The sequence below is a fragment of the Anguilla rostrata genome, chromosome 9, assembly GCF_018555375.3.
Source record: "Anguilla rostrata isolate EN2019 chromosome 9, ASM1855537v3, whole genome shotgun sequence".
Taxonomy (NCBI): Eukaryota; Metazoa; Chordata; class Actinopteri; order Anguilliformes; family Anguillidae; genus Anguilla; species Anguilla rostrata.
The window spans coordinates 40,217,222-40,240,198 of record NC_057941.1 but is presented as its reverse complement, the minus strand read 5'-3'; the positions used below and the strand labels follow the sequence as shown (position 1 = coordinate 40,240,198).

Sequence of the window (22,977 nt, the reverse complement as noted above, 5' to 3'; positions counted from 1 at the left end):
TGTTCCTGGTGCATATCCTTTTAACCCTCAACAATACAGAGGGCCACTACCGTTCAAAGGCTCCACTGTTCTTAGTCATTTGTACAGTCATGCTTCACCTGCCCTGCCCACTGCTCACTGGCACTTGATTTCTCTCTCAGCCCCAGCAGCAGCATCACGCATTCCCCTGAAGGACTGCACTGTCACCCTGAGAGATAGGGCCAAGGTGCTGCAGACATTGTGACAACATGGCATTGTGTCACAGCAATTTGTTAGAGCAACAGCTAAGGCCCTAGATGAAAGCTTCTACAGCACCACCACCAACAGTGTACTCTGCCATGCAAAGGCAAAAGGCCTTAACTTCAATTTTGATCGAAAATGAGTTATTGTCATTTTTGGAACATTAAAGGTCTGCTTTATCGTGTGGACAAATATCTTGAGTCAATTTTGTTGTTTTTTTTTGGAGAAAATAGTGGGTTGTCCTTGCCATAACTTCCAAAGCCCTAGAGAAGCCAAGGCAGAATCCTCGTATCATCAGTTACGGTTCTTTGTCTTTGTTTCGCTGCACTCCGGAATGCTCAAATTGAGTTAAGGTACTCTGCCTTTGTTTTGCTGCGCATCAAAGTGAAGTTACTGTTTCGCGCTGGAGTTACGGTGTTATGCCTATGTATATCTGTCATCGAAGCATTTCTGACACACACAGCTTGAATGAACTGAAAAGCAAATCTAGTGTTGCAGTGGTTGTTACTAACTTTACATCTAGCTTTTTAAGAATGACCCATTGCTCTCGAGGGAAAATTTTGGTGGAGATGGCTTTGAAAAGCAGACACCAAGATCAAGGTAAGAAAGATTAGGCTACAAGAAAGATAGATAGGCAATCTACTGAAATTGCGTGCTAGCTAGCTAACTAGTTAGCTAACTACTTGACAAAACCAAACCTCCCATATGCGATCAGAATGCAAACAAAGCATTGGAAACAAACAATAACTAGATGGCTTGCCAGCTAGCCTATAAGTAATTGTAAATCATATGCAATGAATGCTTTTTTCGTGTCATGCAGGCTAGTCAGTGCCAGCCTGTGACAGCCCGACACTGACAGCCAAGTAAACAGCGCGAGTGGGTTAGGCCTTGCATAGACACACGACACACCCCCTAAGTAGCCTAATCACACACACACGAGCTCAGCAGTAACAATTCACAATTAAATAGATAGCCTACCTTTTCTTGTAACCTGATAAAAATCCATTGCAAACAACGTCCTCTGAGAAGTTAAATCCACAACATGAGTTTTGAGCATTACTCGCTGGCGTTCAACACGTTAAATCCATAACTTGAGTCGTTCTTGAGTATCCTACTGTGGCATTCATCCAATTCAATCGAAAACACGAGTCTTGTATCCTTTACTATTCATTGCGTGAGTAAACATTGCACTCAATAAATTGGTTGAAAAACGTTCTCACATGCAAAACTATTTTGTTTGATTGATGTCATCTGTGTCTACATTTGTCATGTCAGAAAAACAATAAATCCAATCATGTTACTCCATTTACAGTCATATAGGGCTGCCCCCGACCAAAGATTTTCCTAGTCGACTAGTAGTCGTTAGTTCAAACCATTAGTCGACTAGTCGTCGCACGTTTATGATATTAATTTAATTATCGAAATATATATATTTTTGGGGCATCAGAAAATGGTTTGAGTTCCAGGGCTGAGAAAGAATGTTATAAGTAACATTGTTAACACTGTGCTACATTACAGAGAACTAAAAAATGTAATAATGAGCCTTAAAAAAAATAATATAAATAATATATATATAAATAAATATAAATATATAAATATAAATTTTACAAGCACGCAGGAAAGCGAGCCGCCTGTTTGACAATGCTAACAGCAAAAGCGGTAATGATTCTGAATGTGTTAGAACAACCAGCAAGGAGACTGAACATTTTGTTAATTTATTTCAACACAGTATAACATCACACAACTTATGAACTTGTAACACCAACACAATAACGTATAAAAACAGCCTTTTGTTAAAAAACTAAATTGAAAAAATATTTTTGTTTCTTTTTAAAATATAGTACAGCAAACTGAAACACTTAAGAGAAATATCAGTGCAAAAGCAAGCAGACCTATGGAGAAGTAGCCTCAACATGGAATGAAAACTTTAAATTTTTTCTGAGGCCAGAATGCAAACAAAAATGTAACATTAACACATGTATCGGCAGCAATGTTGGGTCGATTCGTTTCATGTTTATGGCCCTGACTTTGAAATGGCTATCGAATCCGATAAATAGAGTAGCCTACATGGTTGTAGCCAACTTCCGTTTCATTTGTGGAATAGATGGCCGTGCAGAAGATTACAGCGTTTTCAATTTGTTCTACTACCACGTTAAGAGCGCGCATGCTTTGTGTGGCGAATGGGGAACAGGGACTTGTCACGGTACGGGTGCTGGGACCCAGGCGCAGAGTGGGGAAAAAAAAAAAAAAAACACGAAACTCAAAAAGGGAAAATTAACAAAGACTTTACTAACGAAAGGTGAACAAACAGGGAACAGACAAGGCCACAATGGGCTAAAACACAAACTCAAAAAATAATCTAATGAAACAGAAAACAGGAACTCAAAAACACAGACAGGGCAGAACACGGGAAGGCAGAGCACAAGGGAAGGTCAAAAACACAAGTCAGGAACAAAATACAGGCAGGTACAAACGGTTTGTAACAAATAGAATTCGGGAACAAACACAAGCAGGGCAGAACACAGGAAGGCACAAGGGAAGGTCAAACAAAACACAGTCAGGCACAAAATACAAGCAGGTACATACAGTTTGCAACATCGGAAACAAACACAAGGAACCAGCACCCGAGTCAAGGGAACAGAGAACTTAAATAGACAGGGGTAACAAGACACAGGTGAACTCAAAAAACAATCAAACCAGAAGGAGGGGATAAGACACAGGTGGGAACAATGATGGGATAACGAGACAATTGAAACAATCATACAATTAACAGGAGGGGAGCAGGACACAAAACAGAAGTGCCGCCATCTGGCGGCCCAACAAGGGAAACACAGACAGGAACACAGGACCATGACAGGGACTGACATTCATCAATGTCAGTCTTAACAAATAATAATGATTTGTGAATCACAAATCATTATTATTTGATAATAATGATTAACAGTCAATTATGATTAATTGTAATGCGCATCAAAAAACTGAGCCATAATCTAAAAGTTTCATATGAATTGAAAGTCACAAAACAGTGTAGACAACAACAACAACAACAACAATAATAATAATAATAATAATAATAATAAACTTTATTTGTACTTTTCAAAAACAAAGTTACAAAGTGCTTTACACACATAAAAATAAATAAAATAATACAAGATGTAGACGACAGCTTAAGGGACACATTAAAACAAAGTATATGAATAAATTAACATGAAAATGGGAGCAGCAATAATAAGATTAAGAACAGGGGGTGCAGTTTAATTAATGTGAATAGCTATCTATTAGCCTACACTACATTATTGTATATATGTATTTACAAAAAAACACAGATGGGTTACAGTCACCCACCTGTATGTCACAAAGGCCTATACAATATTAATTTCCTATGCATGTCTGTAATGATTATTTGCTTTATTCATTTCAGTTTCTTGTGGGGATATTCCTTGCAAAATGCAGCCAAAATTCCCCCTGCAGAAGAACTAGAAGAGAAAAAGTGGACAATTCTGGACAATTGTCTGGATGATATCAGTTTTCCTGATGATGAGCTGTTTTATGGAACAGATTATCTGTTCATCACCAGCACACCTTACTCCACCCTTGCTCCAGCCCCTGAAGAGCCCACCCTTCCACTGACTGCACCAGAGCCCGCCCTTGCTCAAGCCACAGTACCACAGCCCACCCTTGCTCAGGCCACAGTACCACAGCCCACTCTTGCTCCTCCTCCAGAGCCCACTCATAAACCACCAATAAGAGAACCACATGGCCCCAAATGCAGGAGAAAATGCTCTGAGAAATTTTCAGAGGACAGACGGAGAGAAATCTGGGGCAAGTACTGGGACATGCCATACCCTGAGAAACGTTCCTTCATGTTTCACACTGTGAGCCAGGTACCGACCGCTAAAGTCTGTGGTGATGGAAAACCAAGTCGGCAGGGCAGGTCTTTCATCTACATGCTGAAAGATGAAGGCCAGGTCCCACAGCAGGTGTGCAAACATTTCTTTCAACTTTAGGGTACCACCCGACCAATGACAGCCTGGTCCTCTCAGTGATGGGCAAAGAAATCACAACTCCTCTTGCTCCACCGAAAGATCAGAGAGGGAGACATGCACCAGCCAACAAGCTGGACCTGAAGCCATTGCATGATCACATTGAGTCCTTCCACCCGACTGTCAGCCACTACCGGAGGGAGCATGCCCCATGCTGCCACTACCTCCCCAGCGACATTAGCATCAAACTCATATATACTGACTATGTAGAAAAAGGCAAAACTGCTCCTACGAGTCTTATCGAAAGGCTGTAAAGTCTAAAGGCCATGATACACGGGCAACTTTTTTGGGCAATATTGCCAGCAATATTGCTGACAACGATTGCCGGCAATATTTTCTATTGAAAAGCGGCAACTTTTCATTATCTGGGAAATTAGATCGATGGGGCAACACAGTAGGCAACTTTTCGGGATCCTCCAATCAGAATACAGATTTTAGTCATGTGACTACTTCTCTTGGCTGAAGAAAATCGACGAAGATGGCGGCCAATCTTGCCTGGAGCGAAGAAATGGAGAGGCAACTGATTTCATTTTTCTCAGGTAAATTGAATCATTAAAACGTGTTGTTCTCATGTATTATGCATATACATGTATTGCTAATTGTTTTTCAACAACTGTCATCAACTGTATTCTCAGCTATCTTTATTTATTAGCATAAGTTACTACTAATGTTTTCGTACGTTTCCATGGTTACCATGGGCTCCGTCAGTCATAAATGTATGCATAATTTGGATTAAATTAATTATTTGACGGAAATCTGTCAAAGTAACAGAACCTGGGTAATTAATATGACCCAATATTCATAGCTAGCACATTGAATAAGCGTAGTATTTACCTTAAAAAAATCGATGGTAGCTAGTAGCAAGCTAGCTATCTAACGTTAGCTAGCAAGTACCTAACTTAGCTAGCTAAATTAACTCGCTTGCTGGCTGTGTGCGTGTGAGTGTGTGTGACTATGATGAAGCTAGCTAGGTGTGTGTGTGTGTGTGTGTGTGTGTGACTATGATGAAGCTAGCTAGGTGTGTGTATGTGTGTGTGTGTGTGACTGATGAAGTAAGCTAGGTGTGTGTGTGTGTGTGTGTGTGTGTGTGACTGATGAAGCAAGCTAGGTGTGTGTGTGTGTGCCAGTCAGAGTCTGTGTTGAGGTCCCGATTTCTCTCCCCCCCACATCACATCCATCTCTCCCTATTTCATTTATAACAGAACACCCGTGCCTTTGGAAAGTGAAGCTTGAGGTCTACAAAGACAAAGACAGGAGGGACAGATGTATGGAGGCCTTGCGCAACCAACTAAATTCTGCACAGACAGAAGTTGTTGTCACAGGTAGGAAATTGAAAAGGGGCAGTTAATGATAACTTATAGGTCTTTTTAAATGGGTGCTCCTGTAAGTTTTAGCAACACGCTCGGTGGTGATGTGGAGTCCACATGCAGCCAAGGCAATATGCCCACCTAGCTATTTCTCTGTGAATAGAGTATCTTGCCTAATTTCCATTAAGAATAATACAACCAACCAAAATGAGCAGTTGGGTCACAGTATGCTCATCACCCCAACTACAGTACATTACTGAACACACGCAAACAGACATAATGGGTGTGTCACATTATGTCATAGACGCAGACAGACAAACAGACACTGCACATTGACAGCTACAGAGGGGCTTTCATTTTTGGTAACGCAAAAGTAAATGTAACATGTTACTTTTCTCAGTAAGTAACATTGTAACGTAACAAGTTACTTTTAATGGAAGTAACGTTGTAATGTAACAAGTTACTTTTAAAAGTAATGTTCCCCAACACTGTTGGCCAGTAGCTTGGCACTAGGCCCAGGGCTCCAGGGTAATGAGAGTGGAGCTGAGTAGGCTGTATTAACTGTTAACTGTATTAACAAAATTCACTTTAAAAGCTTTACGAAAATTATCTCCTTATCCTTTGCAGTCGATATCATTAAAAAAAATTTCAAAAACATGCGGACAACCTTTCAGCGGGAAAATAAAGCAGCATCCAGTAAGTGGTCAGGCGATGGAGCAGATGACGTTTACATTCCAAGATGGAAATACTATAAAGACCTGCTTTTCTTGAAAGAAGGAGGAGAACCCAATGAGACCGAAGATAATATCCCATCCCAATCCCAACCCATCCAAATTGAAACCGCAACTCCACCCATCCAAATTGAAACCGCAACTCCAGACAAGACCACTTCCAAAAATGTAAAAAAACAAAAAACAGGGGACATCAGCAAAGCAGAGGTGGCAATGGAGTATGCCTTGGAGTGCTTGAAAAGACAAGAACAGAAGTTGGAGTCAGCACATGCAGGATTTTTAAAATATTTAGATGAGTGTCTGCAAGAGGTGCCGGTGGAGAAACTGAGGAGTGTGAAGAGGAAGATTATTGAAATTGTACATACCAATATAGAAGAGTAATCTCAGATAGAACTAGTTTAACCAATTAGTTTTTTTATTACCCATTTTATTTAAGTAATAACATACAAGAGGAAAGACTATACTGTAATTAATGTTCAATAAAATCTAACAAAATTTCATTTTATAATCACCTGTTCACTTGTTTTCATTACTTTTCTATGTGCAGTGTGAATTTGAATGAAAAATTATTTTGAATAAATGTGTAATAAATTAACTGAATAAATATAAATACATATAAATTAATTCAAATTAATTTAATTAATACACTTAATTCCCCTTCCTTAATTTGAATTGGGTAAAGAAGTTATATGCTTTACTTCTAAAATCTATAGTATGTTCAGACCTTCATAGGTCATAGGTCAGGAACATCATGCACTACAAGGAAATGGCACTGTTCTGCCAACTGACTGCTCCATTTGTACACAAGTAGGAGGTAAACTCTTGTCTGATAGTTTTGGCATCAGTAGTTGGGTTTCTGTCATGAGTAGGTTCCAGCTGTAGTAGGCACTCTGGTTCTTCTCGCCAAGATCCTGGAATTACATCTCCAGTTTCTTGGTCTTTTTCAGTTACGTTGCCCATTGCCCATTGCCACCAGTGTATCAGGGCAACTTGAGTTGCTGGCAATATTGCCCAAAAAAGTTGCCCGTGTATCATGGCCTTAAGAACATTAGCTTTACTAAGCTTGGAGAGGAGGAGTGTGAGAGCTGTCTGCTGCAGGAACAGCACATGAAGGCTGACCACCGGGGGGAGGCTGCAGTGAACTGCCCGCAGTGTGAGAGGTGGCAAAAACAGAAGAATTCAGCAGCAGAGAGCAGGCTACACTCAGATGAGGAAAGGGACTGGCCTGAAGATATATCGACCAGAAGTGTAGACCTGCAGGAGGTGATCATACTCCCACGAATGCCTGGTGATAAGACGGATAGTTGCATATCATGAAACCTTTGCGTCAGTTGGAAAAAAGACCAACAAAAAGAAGACCATCTCTGTTGTCTGCCACGAGGGGATTGCAGGGCGGAGTGCTACGGAGATAACATCGGCTTATGCAGCGGCTTGGAGAAGGAGCGGGACATCAAGCACGTTGTCTACTGGGTAGACAATTGTAGCGCTCAGAACAAAAACTGGTGCCTTTTCTCTTCGCTTGTGTCCTTAGTTAACTCCAACACCATCTCAACTGAAGACATCACCCTTAAGTTCTTCGAGCCAGGGCACACATTTATGAGTGCGGACAGTTTCCATCATGGCGTGGAGCAGGAGATGAAGAGCTGACCAGGAGGGGTGGTCTATGATTTCGAAGACTTCCTCTCTGTGGTGGCAAACTCCAATTCCAATAAAGTTGAGGTGGTGAAGCTCAGAAATTAAGGCATCAGGGACTGGACGGATGGCCATTCTGCAGTCAAAGGGAAGAAGATACCCAAACTTAAAGTTGTCCAGTTGCGACGTGGTTCAAGGAGCATGTTTGTGAAGATGTCCCATGAGGAGGAGGACTTTACAGAGCTGGATTTCCTGCAGAATAAGTTTCAGCTAAAGATACCCACCACCTTGAGGCCACAGGACAAGGGCATAGAGGAGGCCAAGAAGAGGGATATCCTCAAGAAGCTGGGTCCCCTCATGCCACCCACCAGGAGGCTATTCTGGAGCTCCCTGGCTGTGAGCAACAACGATGAAGAGTGATGACAGGAAGAAAAAAAATTCTCAAGAAAGAATACAGTGGGAGAGAACTTTATGGATAAGATTAATTTGTATTAAATTATTTCTATTTCATTTTGTATCTAATTTGTGGGAGAGAAATTTACGGAGATAACATGAATTGTCATTTTGTATACCATCTGCATTTTTCATTAAATGATATACATTTAACTTTCTATCTGAGTGAATTTATGTATACAGTGTGACTTTTATTCACTATTAGAAAACTTACACACGACATCATCAACAACAACTTTTATCCCCTGTACAAATCTGAAAACATTTACTGATATTTAACCTAGGGCATTGTTACCTATTATTGGCATTGCAAAATCAGTTGCAACTTGCAATTTAAGGAATAGGAAGAGAAATAGTTTTGTTTTGTTTCAATTCAATACAACAATGGGGTTATAAAATAGGTCCTAATGATATGTGAGTTGGTAATGCACCTTCATGACCTTCAAATACACATTAATTCATTCTCATTTACATTATATTATATTTATGTTTATATTATATTAAGCCTAATTGTGCCATGATCACTAAATTTTATGTAGATGTTATCATTATTATCATATACTGATTTCATATAGTGATCAGCAACCAAGTGAGCGATCAAATGGAAGTTAATGCCTTTTGCCTTGGCATGACCCCTTATTATTTTGCAGACAATGCAAAGGCAGAGTACATTAACTTCCGAATAAGGGTCAAAGGTCAAGTTTGAGCTCAAGATTTTTATGTAGATAAATAACTTCATTAAAAAAACAAAGAATTGCCACATTTCCAATATTCTGCCTACAATTCATTTGGCTGGACAATAAAACAACTTTAAAGTCATTTTTCTCAGTTCTACACTCTGCCGACCATTTGGTTGAGTCGTTGTAAAGACAGATATTAAAAATATGAAATATGTCCCTCTTTCCTTTCTGTCAACTATGGTAAGCATGGTGATGTTTGGGAATCTCAGCTGCTGCCTCGATTGCGGCTGGAGAATCTGCCCTGCCTTGGTGAAAGGAATGGCATGCTGTGCTGGGTAGAGATTCTTGCAATGGTTGATATCAATGCAGATGGCTACAGTCTCCAGCATGCTCTCAAACAGCCCTGGGAGAGGGACGCAAATGCGGGGAGCATGACCAGCACCAGTTTGAGAGCAGCTGAGAATGTTAAAGTGAGGTAGAATGAAGTTTTTAGCCTTGTCCCAGCAGAAGAGGTCAGATGAGTTTGGGAGGACACCACAGACTGACTGAATCAAGAACTTCATGCAATGGGTCTCAGTCTGCCATAATTCAGACCGAGAAACCTAATGGTCCAGTGGCTTTTTTGTTTGTTGAGTTTGTAGATATTTCTGACTGCACAAATAAACAAATTTCTTCTGTAAAAAGAAGCTGAATCGCTCAACTGAGCTGCCAGTTAGAGAGTGAATATGTCACTCAGTGCGACAAAGGGGGGATATTGCACAACAGAAATGTCACAAGGTGCAAATATGAATGTGGAATGTTGGTGGAAAAAGCAATAGCTATGCAAATGACATAAATGTAGTGGTGATGCAAATGACATATGGCAATAACATGTTGCTTCACTATTTGAAACCCTTGGTGATCAGTGCACTTTTAATGGATAAAGCCTGTGTAAGTGTGTGCTTTTACATAGCCTATTCTTCTCTTATCAGTTCCACAGTCAATCTGCAGCTTTGGTGATTTGCTGGGACCGCACGTACACAAATTGGTTACATTTAACGCAGATATGTAGCTGCTCTATTCTGTTTGTTCAAAGTCTCTGTTCCTGAGAAATCCTGAAAATATGTCAGTGGAATTATTTCCGCAGAGTTCCAATCATTTCTAGAACTACAGCATCCACAAATATTCAACCCCTCCCCAAAGGCTTTATAAACTTCATCAGACAATTAGCAGTGAATTAAATTTGTGTGATTATATGTGTGAAGTTAGTTTCGTTAGCACTTAATTGGGAAGATCGTATCAAATTTCATTTAGTTGCTGAACAGCATGCTTTAGTAGACAGTGACAGTGGCACGTTCGCACATGGGTAAAAGCACCTGTTGTCTATTGTTCGGGGTTTGTGAAGAAAATGGCAGAAACTGCCTGTATTTCTTTACTGGGTCGATTTTTTTAAATTTAAAAACTCAGTTATTTTAAGCCCTCATATTTAGGAAAGCTGTGGAAGGAATTTTAATGATAAAGTCCCCAAAGTACTATGGCATCGCTCTGGCCTATCTAGTTTTAAAGGAAACTCACTCACTGTCTCTCTGCAGGTTTGTGTGTGTCTGATTGAGAAACTTGGTGTGGACTTCAGAGAAAATCGCATCAAAGAGATGGAAAAAAAGATCCAGATATGAATAATAATAGCCAAATTTGGGAGGAGAAAACATTCGGGGAGAACGCATTATTCGAGTGTTGCCGAATATGGCACCTAGTTGCCACCCCAGTCACTCAGACTCCTCCCCACTTGTGGCTGATGGGCCAGTTTTCATACGTAGGTGTCCTCAAGGTCACAAACTGTCACAAGCCATATTTGCAAAACAGATACCTCATTTTGTAGCTCTGCTCCTCTTGTTTTGTCAATAGTTTTTATCATCCCCCTTTACCACATCCAGTGACGTATAACTTAATTTGCTCAAACTGCCTATATATGTTCTGTGAATTTTCTATATTTCTGTATATGCATGCAGCATAAAAACAAAATTTATACAAATTATAAAGATGTATACAATTAAATTAAAAAAATGTCAAGACTAGTGTATTGAAGCAATTAAAAGCAAACCACTCCTAACAACTATGCCACAGCAACTACAGTACCACAGAAATTAATGTCAACAACAGAAATATTATTTTAAGGCAAACTTTTTTCAACAGGAAATGTTCAATTTCATGTCCTCAAGGCATCTCTAAATATTTCTTCATTTCATTCCCCATGATATGCTCTAAAATGTATATGTTCTGTCTTTCAGAATTGATGTACCACATTATATATGATGACACTGGTAGCACTAAAGTTTCAGCTGATATACGGATGAAACCCCATTTCTGTGGGATGACAGAGAGATAGATCTGCAATGAAGTGCTTGTTTTTTATTTTTTGCCTTGTGGTTACAGAGGGATTTAGAGAGGACTAGAGACTGGATTAGTGTGTGAATCCAATAAAAAGTTTTTTCTATTTTTTTATATATGAAATGCAAATAGTGAAGCACTAAGACACACAAAGGAATTGATTCAAAATACACACATATACTGCAAAATGTTTCTGCTTTGTCTCAAAATTAGCATTTCTTCCTCCAGCTTTTATAAGAACTTATTTTCACACATAATAATAATAATAATAATAATAATAATAATAATATAGCACACCTTTTATATGTTGGATTAATATAAATAAAACTAAAATGTAATGCTTAATAAAACAGGTACATTCCAAAACACCACCTCAAAAAAGTTCATAAAATAGAAATAAAAAACAAAAAACTAAAAGTTATTTCAAAGTTTTGTAAAAAAATATGTTTTTAAGAACTTTTACTGACGCTGAAATGAAAGCTGACATGAAAGGTCAGATATTCTGCACAATATGGAAATACTGATGGATATGAATGTAAAAACTTCTAAAAAATGATGTCTTCAAAACTCAAAAGTCCATAATTTAAAATGAACTGATCATTAGTGTAATTCATATCATTTACAAATTAAAAATGAATAATGGTTATAGTCATCTCACAATTAATTAGCTATGAGCGCAGGAAGGAAATTCAGAGAGCCAGACTGCAATTTTGGAAGGGCACAAGATCCCCTTGAGGTTATAGTTGCTCATAAGCCTTAACTGAAAATAAGACCCATTATGCAAAGCAGGACGTACCCCCTACATTGCGCACTAATATAGCACGGAGCACATTCAGCAGATGATTCATTGCGCAAGTGTGAAAGATTTAGGTGTTCTTTCTTCCTGCAGCTAAGGAGTTTAAAGTAAACCCCCACTGAAAAAACACATGATCTCAGAATGCAGAGGATGGAAATTTAAGAGGACACTACCTTGCAAAAATATTCAGACCTCTTGAAAATTATTAGGGAGGCACGGATATGACAATTTCTGATCGATATCGATTCCAATCATTTGGGGGACACATCGGCCGATACAGATACCGATAGGTGGCTCTGCTTCCATAAGTTTTATGGACAACAATTTAAAATCTTGCCATTCTAATAAACACAATTTTAATTACACAATTTTCAAGTAATGCAACAAAGTTAAACATTTAAAAACAAAAACATTTTTTATGATATTTCTTCGCATTCATCCAACTTAAAATGTATCCCTCCAACTGAAAGTGCAGTATCAGTGTTTCTCCTAGAATTTTTTATGCACTAAAAAACCCATAAATAGACCCAGCAAGCAGGGTGGCATATTGATGTGGATTAAATTAAAGTGTCAGGGATTTGCTGGATCTTAAGCATTGCTACTGGAGGAAAAAATAGGGACACACTTGGCATTACTTTGCAGGTTTACCAAGGTTGTATGCACCTTGTGCATTCTTTCTTCTTACCATGAAGAATGCCGGACTAGTTTGCATTTTGGACAGAGCTGAATGCAAGCAAATGTGTTGTGCTGCGTGTCAAACGTGCTGCGAGGGGTAACAGCAATAGATTCACTTGCAGTCACATCTGTCCAGAATGTAAACAAGTAAGGAATTCTTCTGACAAGCTCCCCCTCGCTCACTGTCACATATCACCCATGTCACCAAAACAAACTGGGGGATCCCCGAACGGGCAATTCTGCACTTCCTCCACCCTTGCACAGAGCTGGAGTGTTTCCCACCTAATTCCCCAGCTCTCATTGTTTATTTCCCTCCCCAGGGCAATAAAAAACAAACTTTGCTGCTTCCTTGTTTTTCTATTCTTCTTTTTTCTAAGTAATAATAAAAATAGTAATAATAAAAGCATGGTTGTTCTCTCTCTGTAAATGAAACTGAGACCCACCAGTTCACCTATTCCTCCAGTTGTCCATCAGATGCTGGAGGTTTCCCTACAAAACCGGCAGGTGATTCAACAGCTCACCACCAGCTAAAAAAATGTGAGGGTCAGGGCCCTAGGATTTTGGTGGCCCTAAGTCTGTCAAGGGGGGGGGGGGGGGTTGGGGGCTGCTGGATTCTGTTGAGCGGGGGGGGATAAAATCCTTCTTACATTACATTGTTGAAATGTTCTGTTGCCGTTCCATTTTCAATTTATACCACTAGTTCCGCGATAGGGGATGAATAACGTAATTATGAAAATAACGTTCTTTATCTTAGAGAAACACTGCATCGTGTGGCCCCCCCTCATGGTCGTGTGGCCCCCCCTAGCGGTTGTGGCCCTAAACAACCGCATAGAACGTTTATGCCACGGGCCGGCCCTGGTGATGGTACAACTGAACTTGGCAACGGCTCAATGAACACCACTGCCGGATCCTAGAGCAACCGTCCACCAGCTCCTTAAAAAGCTGACACCCCAGGAAGACGTATAAGCATACTTGCATACAGTTGAGTTTATGGCTCAATGAGAGCGCTGGGACCAACAGGAGGGGGCTCAGTTCCTTGGACCCTATACAATGGAGAAGGCTCAACAAGCCTATTACTTGCTCCTGCTTGCTGATGCCCAAAACTATGACATCTTGAAAAAAGAGGTTTTGGTTTGCCTGGTGTTATCCCCAACTGGTGCAGGAAAGGTTCCAGCTGAAACTGATGCACCCAAATTCAGAATTTATTCTCTCTTTTAATGTGCTTTTCTGCACATATAAAGGCGCTGACAAAAACAACTGCCAGTTGCTCTTCATCCATGGTGATCTTCTCCTCTTCTCATTGGCAACCACTGTGTGCAAACCCTTCTCGTTATCTTGCAATGTGCAACCTCTCGTCATTGTCACATTTTATAGTGTGCACACAGTTAAGATAGCAAGATGGGAATCATGGTCAGTAAATGTGAGATGCTCCCTGGTGATGTTTGGTTTTGCTTGACATGCAAACGAACTTAGTGGACCTAACACAAATATTAAGGTTTAGGTGGATTTTAATATTGTGGCTGATCGGTGTATACAGTGGTCACTGGTTTCAGATGACGCGTTTGCTGCCGCGGCGGCAGTTCTGCCGGCCAGAAGGAAATGGATGTAGGGTTCTGACAGTAGAGGGCAGCAGTGTGTAATATTTCCTCATAAGGACAGCTTCCACTATTCTGCACTGTAGTTGACGTCACGGCGCGTTGCATTTCTGGGTGATTCGCAATCTTAAAATGAGCTTAGCTCTGTGATTTTAAGATAACATTAGTACTAGGGAATAATAAAGCCCTAATACCAGCTGATATTGGGCTGGTATCAGCATAGAAGCCATTCAAATATTTTTATGGATCTGGTAACTCTCTTTAAAAAAAAAATATTACAACAGTTTGCAACATAAAACTCGTAAGACCCTAAAAGGGACGTCAAACCCGTTTTTGCGATTTTTCAGCTAAACAGTTTATTTTTCACAATTTCATAAATGCTACACATAAATACCTAACTTATCTCAAAATAACAGCTGTTTTCTTTAATGCGATTTAATACAAACCAAAGTCAATTGGGTAAAAAAAAAAAAACTAACCTATTTGTTATAATAAAAACCTAATACCATAAACTTTAAAATCGAGAGCCAGTTCAGTTTGGGTAATTGTATGATTAATATCATTTAATACCAGTTGATTCTCGTTTTTCAATTTATGTTTTAAAATGAATATCGAACACCCATTAATTTCTTGCTTTTTTATTTCTGTTCCTGAAACGGAAAACGATTGGCCAAAAACTACACAGATCCTTTCTCCCCAATGATAGTTATTTCTTGCTGAGGGAATCAGCTAATTTTTTTTACATCGTATTAAAGGAAACAACTATTTTCTTATGTTCTAAAAAGTCAGCGATTTATATATTATTATTTGATTATACTGTAGCATTTATGCTATTATGGATTAAAAATAAACTGCCAAACTCTGTTTTCTGAAAAATCGGTTTGACCTCCCTAGGGGTATGCATCATTTCACACTGGCAGCAGGTTGGGAACTGGGAATGGAAAAGACATGTCTCCTTTTCACCGTAATTAAAAAATAAAAATAAAAAACACCCATTTGTCAAACTAAAATGCTTTATATCACACTGCAGACATGATCTTAAGCCTACGTAATGACCATGACTGATAGATGGCCTAATGTAATACTCTTCATCAATTTCTTTGATGACAGACTGTCCAATTTACGCCTCTAATTACTCATTTGCGAAACAGAAGGAACCTGCCGGGTGAACGGAGATTTTTCTTGCTTTCTTATAAATCTTCGAGCAAATAAAAAATATTTTTTTTAAAAAAAGAACATAAAAAATGTTTATATAGGTCTTTACACAAATATGTGGTCGTTAAACATTTAAAAGGCTGTGTTTTTATTACTTCTGTTACTTCCCACAACAAGTTCATGCATATTATAAAACAATAGTCTATGTTGCAAAACTATTTAACATGATATCCACATACATCTTATGTGGCTTTAATTCCATTTCTACGGTTTTCTCATGGTTTTTATTTATTCTGGACAAAACAATTTCCTGTTGTGTCACCTACCCATGTATACTTTAATTTCAGTCATTGCAAGTGTACTTTAGTATCCGTTTTGAAAGTATACTTTAAATATGATTAAATAAAATTGTATTTCAGTAGACTTGTAAAACGTGAAATTTGTTTCCATCAATGGGAAGTGTACTACTACACTTTTCTAACACCTATTCAGAGCCTGTTGAGCCCTGTTGCCATGTGCAGTTGTACTGATCTGTGTGACTTTGTAATTGTATTGATATTTTGCCTGTAACTGTCAGTCATGGTTTTATGCATTCCGTTGAGGGCACTGCATGATTTAACATTATTGTATACTTAAATTATTAGCCAACTTGGCAGTTTAATTGAATGTTTTACAACAACGATGCTTCTGACAAGCCATGTTTATCAGGCTGTTGTGTGATGAAATAAATGTGGCATCAGTCTCACTTGGTTTTCAGTAATTTTTTTGTTGTACTTTCAGTGCTTGAAGGAAAAAGGTCTCATTGCATGTAACTTGAAGAAACAATGCCAAAAATGTCTACAAAACTGAGAGTGTTTGTCTTGGCCTTTAGCTTACAGGTGCTTCTTGGGTATTAAAGGGGCTAAAAATGAAGTTTGTACTTTTCTGAGAAAACTAGCTGATTTTAAGTGGATGTCAGTGTAGACATAATTTTCTGACTGGACTGTGTTTACATTGGCGGTTTTATAGCTGCATTGTTGTTTATTCACTCCCTCTCCACATTAGCTGATGTGTGGAGAGCATTCTGGTGCAAAATGCCTTGCTAAGTGAACTCCCATAAAAGTGGCCGTGTCACTAAAGATTGTTTCTTGTTCAGCTGAAGAAGTAGGATCTATTGATTTATTTTCCATTAACAACAGCCAGAGATACACTCTTTGAAAATACACATATTTCTATAGCGCTCCCAAATGGCTGACTGATCCCAAATTTTACATAGAAGTACCAAGGCAAGATGTCAACACCAAGTTTCAAGAAGATCGGCCATTGCTAAGCCTGTCAAATGGCTTCTGATATCTGATTGACTGATGCCAGTGGGTTTTACATAAAATATATCAAGATGTCTGTTGATCTTACAACCTACTGTTGGGGACTTGCACAGAGATGTACAATTCCAAATTTCAACCTGATTGCTCTAACAGTTGCTGAGTTATAGGAATTTAAAATTATTTGCAATAGTGCCACTATTGGCAAAGAGGCACCAATTTGTATGTATCCTCAAAATCAAGTACTGCATTGTTATAGCAAATTTGGTGATGACTGAACATAGTGTTCACAAAATTACAGCTGTTTTAGTAAGAATGGCCACATCCATAACCACTGATTGGCATGTCACAGACAAATGGTCTGCAACATCATGTTATTATTTATTTGGTTCAGAGGGGCATTTCAGCCAAGGAGGACAAAGGGGCAGAGGCTCGAGCCACTGTAGCCACCCCCTCTGCACGTCTCTGCTCAAAACCATGAACTTCATGCAAAGGCAGTTCCATAACAGTGGCTTTTTTTGGCAACGTCAGAATTAAACATGGCATAGCAGCACAGTTTGCATGGCAATGCACGGTAATCATGAGTAATCCCAGAATTTTAGACTTAAAAGGTTATCAAAATTATGACTGCAACCTAAAACGTCAATCCAAAAATCAATCCAAAACACTTGGCATTCAGTCTTGAGGTAAAAGTTAAGGACACATGTTGATTAAATACTGGCTATAGTATTTACCTTTCAGTTAGGACGACCAAATTGCTAATTTTTTGTGCCCATTGCCTGTATTTCATCGCTTTTCACGTGTCCCAACTTATTCTGAGATTTTTTCAATATTTGAGTGGTACCATATCTCAATGTTTTATGACTGTATTTGTGAATATCGGTTTTAATTGCATTACAGCATTTACACAGTTCCCCAGGGAATCTGGTCACCCTGAAAACCTATTTCAGTCCTGTATATAATCAGGTTACCGACCAGCTAACCATCAACAAACTGAGTGAGAAAGTGAGTATTTAAATTTAAATTTTCATTTTGCTCCTCCATTTAAAGGTCAGTGGTGTCTTGGTCTGCACAGAACTTCTTGGTCTCTTTTACATTATTCAGTTTCCCATAAATCGGTGTTATGAGGGCTGCTCTGGTCACGTAAAAAATGTTTTATTATCAAGAATGAACAAAAGCCTAAAGTCATAAACACACTCTTCCTTACAAATAAGAATGAGTTGTAGAAAGAATGTTTCCAAGAATCTTCCTTTTGTCTCAATTTAGAGGGCAAAAAAGACCCAAAGGAAGAAAAACGGATGGCTCTTTTGTTATTAGTTTTCCACAGAAGTGAAGATGCAGTTTCTTGGTGAAATGTTATGATTCATGTTTCAAGGGAATTGTTTTGATTTGTCTATGTGTGTACCCCACACACATACTAATTAAATATGTTTTACTGCATGAGTATAACTGAAATAAAAATTAACAAAAAGGGTATTTTATTGGTCCACATTGTGGTATGAGCTTGTCTTTGGAGTTGCAGATGGGAATATTTAAGAAAAACAAATACACCTAAGAAAATACAGTAATGAAAATGTTATGAGCTCACTTTGAGAGGCTAAAATGTTCCTGCTCAATATTAAAAACCATCAAAACAAATAAAAACTCTCCCTGTGGCAAGTTAACCCGACCCAAACATTTTAATTATTTCATGTGCTGTACTTACTTAATCCGATCAATAATAAGAGCCTACCGAATGTCTAACTTGTTCCTGTCATTCAGATGTATAATTACAGAATGTAATATGCTGTACAAAATAAATTTTGCAAAAAGCACTCAGTTTAAATTTTCAACTCTGTGAAATGTGACGCTTGGCCCATCCTTATCATGGACAATTTGACGTTGGAAAATTACAAGTAATGAATTTTTTACAGCATGGCAGCAGAAGCTGTTACGGGGGACATCAAGTGGAGCCAGACATATTAATGGCTCTATCTCTCCTCTAATTCCCTTGATCTGATCTGTTTAGATGATGTTGGATCATTGAATATTTAATATGGTAATTTAAGGAAAATGTTGCTTTGAAATGAGGGTGGGCTGAGCAACTGTAAAGGGGAGAATCTCTCCATGATTCAAGGACGTTAATGCAGCATAAATGAACCACAGCAGAATAATCAAAAGTGATACAGCTGCAGTATATCCATAGGACCTTGTCCAATAATTTGTTGGTGAATCTAACATTTAGTTAGAGTGCTATACTTAGGGCCACCAGTTTGTCTCCACCATGTGACCTTGCAGGGATTTAACCCCTTAGCGCACATGCCAAATCTGGCCAATCCTTGCCCATTTAGGGGGTACCCTATTTAAAGCTTTATAACTCCAGATGTGAACACCACAGAGACTTGAAAAATGGCTTAAATGAAGCAAGACATTTGTACCATTTACAATACTATTAGATTAGTTTATATTCATAATTTTGGAAGAAATAAAGTGCCACAAATGCAATTGTCTAGGCAAAAAAATCAAAAATGTATTTGCTCTTTTTAGTTTGCAATGAAATACTGAGAGATTGCATATATACAGCAGGTTAAATTATACATGTCCTGGATCAAAACCTTCTTGACCACAAGTTCATAAAATCTGAGGGTGTATATGTAGAACTACTAAGGATCTATGAAGCAAAAACTAAGCAGTGTACCCAACGTCTCCAAATCTACCCAAAATGTCTATATTATGCATTGCTGTAAATCACAAAATATTCATGTATTTAACTACAAATCAACTGTTTTGACTCAAGAAACTCACTGTTGCATCATTTTCAAGTGGGAATTACGAGCTTTCCATCAGGGCTAAAATAGCTAGGGGTCCAAAAACATATAGAAAATCTCTACAAAAATGAATAAAATGTTTTTTTGTCCATTATAAAGCATATAAATGAGCCCTTTATGAAGGTTTAAGGTGAAATGTTGATATCAGATTTTAAAATAATTCAAAAATATTGTCACACAATGCGGTACAGTACCTAAATGTGTAATACTAAACTCTTGTATGTATTTCTATACACTGTACTCTTGTATGGTTTCTTGTATGGGGATGGGACGACATTAAAACTATTTTGAACCGTCCACCACATTTTGGCAATGTTCCAACTCTCATGTCATCACTGTTGCATGCATCACAAGGAGGAGAATCTCAAATTCGGCCAACCTAGGACTGACACCTGTCAAAAATGTGACAGCTTGTTCATGAAGCTAACAATGGCGTCAAGCGAGGAGAGAGCGAAGATACTCGCAGAAAGTGAGATTCACCATAGGGAAGCGGAGAAGGCCTACAACCAGCTAGACGAAGACACCGAGTGGGCCAAAGCCAATGATGGATGCCACGTGATCTGTGTAGACCTACAAGCAGTGATCTATACGCCAAATCTAACACTCTCAAACATTTATTATCAGCGGCAGTTAGCTAATTACAATTTTTGCTTGCGAGAAATGGGTTCAGATGAACCAGCTTCAATGTATCTGTGGAATGAGGGAGTGGCCCACAGGGGGTCCACAGAGGTAGCCAACTGCCTGCTGAAGTGGGTGGAAGAAAAAATTTGCCCTGCTTGCAGAATCAGAAGAGCAAAATTTGATCATTTATAGTGACCGCTGTTGTGGGCAAAATAATAACTGGAGAATGATCAATTTTATGTTGCTGTTGGTGTCAAGGAAGTACTTCACCCAGGTACAACAAAAATTAATGGTCTCAGGGCACTGTGTACCATGTGACCGCTCTTTTGCAGTTATTGAGAAAAGAAAAAAGTGTCCATCCTCCACACCCCTGATGACATCACAACAACGATTGGAACGGCAAGAACAAGCGTTCCATTTAAGGTGGTGAAGATGGCATGTGAAGATTTCAGGGAAATCCCAGATTCTGTCCTGAAACGGCCAGCTGGACTTCTCATCACATCACAGATGTGGTTAAAGGTCTCAAGTATTGTAGTAGTAAGATTTTACTTTTAGAATTTTAGGTAATCTTTAACCATCTTCTTCATTTTACTTAACAAGGCGTTCCTGTGAAGATATGGTAAATTATGAAAGGAACACCACTGTTTACAGTTACTTTTACCAACTAACTTGTAAACCTTTGGTATTCTACAGAACTGCTTTTTTTTGTTGTTGTATAATATTTTTGTTTGGTTTGTTTCCTGTGATTTCTTTAGCCAAGTATCCTTGGAACCTCCACACAAGGACATCACACAGTCTCTATGAGGGGTGGAAAACATGGCTCATTGTAAAAAAAGAAGTCTACGCCTCAAGCTCCTTCCTTCCTGCAACACTACCCAAGGGCATATGAAGGTACCCTGGCAATCAAGAAGGAGAAATTCCGGGATCTGATGACCATGCTCAACTTCCTCCCACAATCTGCACGTGCATTCTATGAGACCTTAGAGTGTGAAAAAGAGTGAAAGATGGAAGTGTGTGTGTGTGTGTGGTTGGAGCTGTAGTGGTGGTGAATGGGTAGTAGTAATATCATTTTAGTGTTTGGTTATATTAGTGGTAGGGGGTGGTGGTATGTAGTATTAGTTTGTGTAGTGATGTTGATAGAATCAGTAATGTTGTAGTAGTAGAATCATTGTTCGCTTTGTTGTATTTAACTGTTTGTGTGTGCGTGTGGGCGTGAGTGTGTTATTTTAATAAATGGTTAACAAACATTTGCACATTCATTCATTGATCTGCAAACTATTGACTGTACATTGACTGCAGTGCATCTTTAGAACTAATTAAATCAACCATCTTTGATTAGAGCTTGTTCAGGGAATCTCCAGGACCAATGTTCATAAAGCATCTCAGAGTAAGAGAGCTGATCTAGGATCATTTTAATCCTTTGGCTCTTTGTGAATAAGGTTAGGATATGGAGAGAGAGACCCTGATCCTAGATCAGCACTCGTACTCTGAGATGCTTCATCACTGGACCATGGCGAATAGATTTTCAGAGCTTTTTAAAAAATCTAATTTCAATCAAGAGTGCGTAGACTACTTTGTTAAAGTTATAATTTCTTAGACTTTAAAAATTCAGCAATGCAATAGTGACACCCCGTGAAAGGCATTTAAAAAAGGTAAGTCCTCTTAGTCTGAACAAAATACATGCAATGGTAATTATTTGCATGTGCATTCAGAATTCATTCAATTGAAAGCTCTTATTTTAGAAATAACTAAACCGAAACAGTGAACTACTGGGTTTCAGATGAAAACCCATTGTATCCTCATAATGACAAATTATTATTTTTTATAGCTAATTTAGTGAACTCTCTCGTCAAGCCTATTCTAGTAGCAAAAGTGTACCCTCCTTTGCTTTAAAGGGATAGTTCACCCTGGTGTTGCTATTATTTCACTTACACCCAAAGTGGTACATAGGACTGTTGTGATGGCATCCTCGCCTCACTGTTGGATGGGACCAATGCTAGCATCCTGCCGTTGTGTAGACTTTCCCCCCAGCTAGCTTTCTTTAAGTTACTACAGTACTATGTACCACTTTGGGGGTAAGTGAAATAATATCAAGTTTTAAACAAACAAATAGTAAACATGTCGTCCCCCACCGCCCCCTAGCGGCACAAAGTCAACGTTACAGTGTGACTAACGAATGAACAAACGGAGATGGATACAGTCTGACTGTCTCACACCTATGACTGCAATTTTAGTAAAATACGTGAAGAAGAAGGGATGAGGATGAAGGTAAAGAAAAAGAGTGAAAGCTACGATTGCCAGAGGGCTATCACACATTTTCCAAGACTAGAGACATAGGGCTACCAAAAAATCACTATGAGCCTTCGTCCCCCAATTTGGTACCGATTGACCTTCTGGCTCATGGACTATAATGGGATATATACTGTTCTTCCTCAAACATTCTGGTGTTCCATGGAGATGTACTGTTCTTCCACATTATAGAAATTAAAACATTAATTAAAATGTTTTAAAAATTAAATCAAAAGAAATAATCAATGTAATAACAAACATTAGGCAATACCTAAATATGTTTCAACTTCGGAACTCTGGGTGTTT

General features: G+C 38.7%; 2 long non-coding RNA genes across 3 annotated transcripts; both read left to right on the top strand.

The window, feature by feature from the left end:
• Positions 1-4,517: 4,517 nt before the first annotated feature.
• Positions 4,518-6,911, top strand: LOC135263758 (uncharacterized). Its single transcript, XR_010332537.1, has 3 exons — positions 4,518-4,801; positions 5,465-5,584; positions 6,197-6,911. It is a non-coding gene; the product is annotated as an uncharacterized LOC135263758 (long non-coding RNA).
• Positions 6,912-17,775: 10,864 nt separating this feature from the next.
• Positions 17,776-21,755, top strand: LOC135262414 (uncharacterized). 2 transcript variants are annotated; one of them, XR_010332225.1, is made up of 3 exons: positions 17,776-17,959; positions 20,715-20,901; positions 21,138-21,755. It is a non-coding gene; the product is annotated as an uncharacterized LOC135262414 (long non-coding RNA). The 2 variants fall into 2 exon arrangements; XR_010332226.1 differs by having other exon boundaries at positions 20,715-20,919.
• The last annotated feature ends 1,222 nt before the right edge of the window (positions 21,756-22,977 follow it).